Below are 8,310 nucleotides of genomic sequence, written 5' to 3' on the forward strand. Positions count from 1 at the left end.
TTGAACATTTCTACTGCATTGTTAAAACTGTGGTGTAACCGTAGAGCAACCAGTCGATAATAACAGAACTTCCAGAAAGATTCGTGAGCAAACATTTTTATTTCAACCGCTTCAAACAAACACCTATAGTGTAAACTGCGCTTCCGTTCACGTTATTTTGAAATTAAAATAGATTTTTGAATCTTACTTTAATAATAGTATAGTCCGCGCCACACAGCTAGTCCGCTCTGAAGTTGTTGCGAGCAGGTGTAGGCATACAATTTGCTATGGCGACGCGATTCATTTCTATATTCAAAGCGGACTAGCAGTTTTACGCGGATTGTGTTGTTTTAGAGCGAAACGACACGATTTCATATAGCAATATCATTGGTGTCATTGGTACATACAATTAGCAATGATTATAACGACAAAAACTCAATTGTTTCAAAATATAGCCTATGTGTTTCCCACAATTTAGAGGAATCCAACGACACCTCATATGTTGATCCGTCAAGCCGTTTGTGCTGCAGCGTGACAAAGAATGAGACATACATATATACGCTCTAAAAACATAGCTCTAGAAACTTTTGTAAGTAATAAATTTAATTGTACTTGTCTTAATTTTTTGCCTTTTGGTGCAATTCGTTGTAAAATCAGAGAAGTTATGGAAAAATTGTACAAAGGTACTAATGTATCGTCATGTAATATCAAATGCATAGATATATGTATACCTGATACATATAGAATTAAGTATGTTTTATCTTTATTAATTTATTTTATCCAGTATTATATATTTAACCTTGCTTAATTTGTAGTGTTGGCCTACAATAGCACTAGTGTTGTAAATAATAATCGATAGCATCATTATATACTATGGATACTATCGATATCATTCAGAGTAGCTAAAGAATTTTTCGACATTTTAAGGCCACAATTTGACAATCGAAAACAAAATAAACGAATTCCGTACGTCTGTTAACAGCATGCATGATGTATTTTTCGTATAATGTTCATAAATATTCTCCATTTTGTCCAAAAAAATATTCTAAACTATAGATCGTTATGCCAACGTACTCAGCTGTAGAAAAAGATGGCGCCCGCCGTGCAAAGGTTGTAAGTGATGAAATTAAATATACGTGTTTTTTTGTAGCATTGAATAGATTATACTTTTCGTGAATCGTAATTATAATTTTATTGTTTGTATTTTATTTTTAATATATTAATTATATTACATGTTTTATTACTTAAGTTACTACAATTTTTTATTATATTACCATTTTTATTTTTATTACCATTATCATTATTACTATTATTTAATGTTTGTTTTTTTTTATTCATTTAATTGTTATTTTTAAGATAATAATGCAATGTACCAATTTATAACATTTTATCATCATTTTTGTATTGTTATTTGATAATTTTTCTAAATGATTTGCATGTAATTTGTACCTATAACTGAGGTAACACTTACTAAGATTATTACTGTATAGCTGCATCCAATACAATGTTATAGTGTTTACTTTGTTGTTACAACTAATAAATAAATAAATACAAATTAAATGACAATTAAATACTTAAGGTCGAATATAATTATAAACTTGTTGTATTCGCAAAATTTTAATTATTAGAATGACCTTCTACCTATATTAAATATATAAATAATTATGACACTTAAAGTTTTTTGACAGTATATAACATTATTACAATATATAATTATTACAGTATATAATTTAATCCATTAAACTACCTACTGTAGTTGGATTTTATCTAAAAAAATAATTAAAAAATCCATTTGCTTAAATTAATATTTAACCCAAAGTGGGTTTCGTACATTTTTATTGTTTCTTACTAATATCTTGTGGAAATTACAAATCGAAAATGAAAATGAAATAGAAAAAGTAAAATTAAAAGTTCAAACACTTACAATAACAAATATAAACACATATAAGGATCGTTTCGATCACGATTTTATTTACAAATTGCTTTATTTTTATTTGCTACTTGCTTCTTCTGTACAACGTATGCAAGAAACATAACATAGAAACCACTATTTATCGGATATTTAGGGATGTAGTGTGTATCTTTTTTTATATAATATATAAGTAGCAGACGAGCATGCAGTCCACCTGATGGTAAGTGGCTACTGCCGCCCATGGACCTCTGTAATCAACCCCACATAGGATTAGATCCCTACCTGAGGTTGGCCACAGATGCGCCGCTACCCCTGAGGACTAAGCTGGAACGCCTCGGAAAAGTCTGTCTCCGTTACCACACCCTTCAAACCGGAACACAGCAGCGCCTAACACTGCTGTTATTAGGTAGAAATAGGTGCGGCGGTGGTGCCGCCGGAGTCGAAGCACAAAGAGTTCTACCACCTTCATCTTTATTTGTATCTTATATATTTGTACAAATATTTGAACATACAGCCAACACCACAAACCTCTTTACATCAGCAACATTCAAATAACATTTATATAGCTATAAAGTAAAGCCTAGTAAAGTATTTGAACAAAAAAAGACAAAAAGAAATAATATACTTACGTGCTTTTACTGCGAACTCCAAATAGAACCAGCCCTAATTCGTGTCTTCCTTGTGTGAGTGTATACATATTTATCTTATGTATGTAGTGGTTGTGCATGTGTGCGTGAACCCAGGGCTGGTGCTGCCATCTATTTGAGACAATAAATTATTTATTCATGTCTATTTTAAATTGGGTGCTGAATATTAAATTCGGTGTATATATTGTGGTTCGAACTGGGTGTTATGTGTTCACAACTTTTATGTGATAAATTTAATTTTAGATAGTTCAAAGTTCTATTCAAAAACTTCAATTTAAAGTGATCTACTAACTGAAAGTCGTATTCTTGTGGTCCTGCGAATAGTTTTTCGTAAATTCTAAAATGAGCGTTATCATTTTTCTTTATAAAAACAGTTTTTTTTTATTTTTTTTTTAAATTTTACAACTTATATTGACTTCTGAAGCAATGGCCTTAACAAAATAAGTACTTTGTCAATTATTGTTCTTTGTATACTATTTAGCTTTTACTACATATTAATGGTAATAAGTAAGGCGATAAATTTGCGATCATTGCAGCTTTGAATAATAATAGCACGAGAGCTTATTTTCAACTTACAATATTTCTAATTTGTATTAGTGTATATATTGATTTATACTTATTGTTTCTTTATCACTTTACATTGGTTCGTTATGGAGAAAGAAACTCCATATGTGCGCAATTTAAAATCTTTTAAAAGTATGTACTCGTTTTATACAATGTTATGAGATGAATTGCTTAATAGTTTGTTTGTACGGGATGATGTGTTCGCCCAGCGAAAAATCCCACTTTTAATTAAAAATAAATAAATAAATAAATCACTTTACAAGTATATTCACAATTATTTCTAAGTCATTTTACATAAGGTGCTGCTGAGGGTAATATTTTTGCCTACCTACCACCTACCTACGGGCCTACCACCATCTTTTAAAAACCGTCATAGTTCAGGAAAGTTTTATTTCCTCCTTAAAACAGTAAAATATTCCGTCATACACAGTTGAACAAACTTAAACCCTTATTAATTTTTCGCTTATCCATTTCATAAAACCAACTGAAATTGTCATGCTTAAAAAGTTAAATTTCCTGCAAAAAAAGTAAAAGTATGATTAAAATAATCTTGTTTTAAGAGATGGTAGTAACCCCCCAGTAGCTAAATCGGCTTGACGGATTAACATATGAGGAGTCGTTTAATTCTTCTAAATTGTGGGAGTGACAGAAGCCACATTTTTAGTTCTTGAGTTTTTGTTCATAATAATTGTTAGATTTCATAATTTATTATTAGAATTAAATAAATAAATCCTGTTCATTTGCAGCCCTGCGCAGTTTAGTTTGCATTCCGGTCGCCACGCACGCCACGAGTACAATACCCGGCGCCCGGTCACAGTAGCATGGATACGACTTATGTAATATTTTAAATTATGGTGAATAATTACAATTTAATTTGTAATATTCCTATAAAAAAATAATCATTTATTTGCTCTCACAGTTAAGTATATCATAAAATGTATTATAGGGTCTTAGGTACAACAGTTGGGAGACAAAGCGAAACAGACAATATAGGATATTGTATAATAAGTAATATAATTCCTATAAAATAATTACAATAATCATTACTTTTCAGAGGCGATCCAGATTAGTCCTCAAGGGTAGCGGTGCATCAGTGGCTGACCTCCATAGATTAGTAAAGATTACTCACTCCTAACAAGAATATGTGACCAATTTTGACAATTGATATTGTCACTGTCATATGTTTTCGTTTTTGAAACATACTTAAAAATGTAGTTTTTAGATCATTTACGAATGAAACGATATTTCTCCGCACTTTTTCTTCGATTTCGTGTTTTTGCACAACTTAACAGCACATGTCGGCATTGTTCCACGTAAATTATACCATGACAGCAATTAAATGGCTGACACGTTTGTCAGCCGTTTAAGCCATTTAATGGCCTTCAATTACAAGGCGGTGAGATATCTATACTTATCTATGCCGACCTCGCGTAGATTATTCAACTTATCTCGCGTTGCTTACAGTTACCCCTGGGCGGCAGTAGTCATTAGACGAACAGCATGTTCGTCTAATATATATAAATTACGTCAAATTACTGTAAAGAAATATAAAAATGATTAAATAGCTAAATGTAGAAAACAGTAATTATACTACCTATATAATGATACATTGTAGCAAGTAAAATGTCCTAAACTTCCTAGTTACTTTTTATTGTAATAAACAATATGTTTTAATAAATGTACCTTACTAATTAAAAATCTAATTATTAGTAATTAATTTATAATGGATGTAGAGATAATGATTAAGTTCTTAAAATTACATTTTATTATTCATAAGGAGAAAATAGTTCTCTTACTTGTTCGAACTATGTATTAATTCTTGTATTCATATAACTGATTTAATACTAAAGGATAGAAAATATGTTATATGGATTATCTAATTATACAAAAAGTAAAGTTCTTAATTCTTCTTCATTACAAATTAAAAAAAAGTTACAATAAAAATTAAAATCGATTTTATATTCGCCATAACCACATCCATACCACACTCTACTAACACACACAAAGACAATTCTCACAAATCGCTACGTATATGTATACGTATATATTATCGTCTTACACACTACGACGTGCACAGATATACACAGAGAATTAAGTTTTTAATTTTAAAATTGTACCAACGCAAGTGTTACAATTCCTATTTAGGTGATTGATATTTCTTAATTCGATAATGATTTTAAATACGTGTACAAAAATATTGATTTATAAATTTTAAATTTCGAAATAGTAGTTTTACTTATCTGTTTTATTTATATTTACGACACTAATAATAGCAATTATATTAGTATTAGTATTAGAAAAACGCTACTTACGCTATATAGACATAGTCCGCGTAAAACTGCTAGTCCGCTCTGAACATAGAAATGAATCGCGTCGCCATAGTAAATTATATGACTACACCTGCTCGCAACAACTTTAGAGCGGACTAGCAGTTTGGTGCGGGCCGCGGCCTTTATATGTGTTCTTTAAATGATTTAACAAGTTTTCAGACAAAAGAAGATATTTTCGACTTTGTTCTAAAGAGGTTTTGTAGGTACATACATCTGCGAACAATAACCTTGATATAATATAAACATTTTGAATTTGAAAGAATACAAGCTTCTTATCTAAGGCATCTTAATTAAATAAAAGGTTTGATTTTATTAAAAGTATTTTTAAATAATTATCTTTTTTTAATTACTATGGTTTTAATATTACGATATTCAACATTTTAATTTTCGTGTGAATCAAGTCGTACGTTATTCTTTCGACTAAATAAATATAATTTGGCTTCTTTAACAGGTTTTTTTTTATGGATTTAGTCCTGATATTATATATAGGTAATTTTTATTATAACAATAGTTATTAAACCTTTTGCAGACCTAAATTTAAAAATACAACACAATTTTTTTTAATATCGGGATTATTAGTGGATCCTTTCACTGCGACCAAAATGTTATCGATAAGTCTGTTATTTCGCTAGTGATGTGACATATCATGAGTTATATAAGAGTAAAATCCCTGCCATCTATCGGACAAAAGATGAAACAATACACATACAATTTTTTTTAAACGGTGGAGACGTTTCGAGGATTTTTTTATATTTATACCTAACGATAAGGCAGACGGACTACCTGGTGGAAAGCAGTCACCGTCGCCTATGCACATTTGAAACACCAGAGGAGTCGCCAATGCTTTGTAATTGATATCGTAAAGGAAATTAATGACATGCAAATAACATTTAGAATTACTTTTAAAATTAGTTTTAGCATTTTAAAAATAGAAATCTCACGATTAATCAATCTTAACAATAAACTCAAAAGTGAATCAAAACACACACAAACAAAGTGTGTTAGTTTATCTAGCAACACCTACACAGCCACGTTTATCAAGAATTATGTGGTATATATACAAATACTAAGTATGTGTGTATGTTGCGGGCAGTTTATTAAAACAGGAATTTTGTGTAAAGCCCATAAGTGATATCACTGGTATATTATGATATAATGTAAATAGAGATGCAACGATATATAAAAAATCGATGTCGAACCATAAATATCGATATTTATATTGATGTACAGATGAGTGCCGATACGATATCATATCGAAAGATATATCGGTATCGAAAAGTTGGTAATCAGACTAGGTCGGCGAAAAAAACAAAACGATACTTAGATTAAGGTAGGATACTTTAATATGATATGTAATATTAATACCTAGATAATATCGTCGGTATTTTCGTGCATTCGATATTTTTTTATTCTGTAAGTATGTATGTGTATCTCATTCTTTGGCACGCTGTCATATGACGTGTCGTTGGATTCTTCTCAATTATGAGGGTGACAATTTTTAAGTAGTTGCCTTTTTTGTTGTAATTACATACATAGTTAGATTATTTTAACCTAGAATGAACCATGAAGCTATGCTTCATAAGATTACGTAAGAAACTCCATAACTGTTGTAACGAAGATTTTCCCAGTTTTTTTTACGAGCATGCAGTCCACATCATGGTAAGTGGCTACTGCCGCCCATGGACATCTATAATCAAATCCAGATAGGATTAGATATTCCTACCTGAGGTCGGTCACAGATGCGCCGCTTTCTCTGAGGACTAAGCTGGAACGCCTCGGAATAGTATGTCTCCCTTACCACATCCTTCAAAACGGAACAGCAGCGCCTAACACTGCTGTTATTAGGCAGAAATAGGCGTGGCGGTGGTGCCGAAGTCGAACCACAAAGGGTTCCACCACCTTCATTTTTCAATTGTATTGTAAATGATACTTAGTATTAGACATTACAATAACGACCGACTTCAAAAAGTGACTACAACACACGCAAACACACTACATGCTCTAATGATATACAATCCAAGGATGCTTATCGGATATATACGGTTCGAGTTTCAGATTGGTTTACATGGCGTTGTCAAAATATATTATTATTTATTTAATTTACTCAACATGAATAGTTTTTACCACGCTTTTATTAGCTTATTTATGTATGTAATGGAATCTTTGAACTCAATTTTTACCCACTTTGAACGGTCCAATTAATTCAAAATTTTGAACAGATGACAATATACGATCTTAATAATTTTGTCCTATTCATCAGGATCGTCAACATTAACGAGTTTTCTTGTGTGATTTTAGCGTGGTCATTAATTTTTTGACTATAATTAATGTGTATTTTGGAGGAGTTAAATTTTTTGAAAAATTGTAAAGACTATTTATTTTCTTGGGCAGTGACGAATTAATTATTATTATGTTGAATATATTATTTAGTTTATATATTTGGTTTTGTTAGTGCCGTCCTCGCTGATCTCTGTTTGACCTAAAGGTTGACTGGTAGAGAATGCTCATAGCATTAACTCCGCCTTTGTACCATATTCTAGGTATAAGAAGAATAAATAAATAAATAAAAAAAAATGTGAGCCGTCACGGGACGCCTGGCAGATGTGAAACATCGACATTATTTTGTAAAAGTAATATGCAGAAAAGAACATATTGTGATAGGAACTAAATATGTCATAATGATAAAATAACGATTTTTTTCCAGATAACGATGACTATTTATTGAATTCGATTGCGCATGGCGACGCGTCGCCACACCGTACACACTACTGCATATAGACTGTATAATATATACCATCGTATAGCGTGGCGACGTCGCCACGGCATGCGTCGCCACGCCTGAAATCGGATTTACGTGCGGCTATAGATGTTTCACATC

The sequence above is a fragment of the Epargyreus clarus genome, unplaced genomic scaffold, assembly GCF_041222505.1.
Source record: "Epargyreus clarus isolate Ecla_fem2 unplaced genomic scaffold, WU_Ecla_fem_2.2 ptg000022l, whole genome shotgun sequence".
NCBI classification, from domain to species: Eukaryota; Metazoa; Arthropoda; class Insecta; order Lepidoptera; family Hesperiidae; genus Epargyreus; species Epargyreus clarus.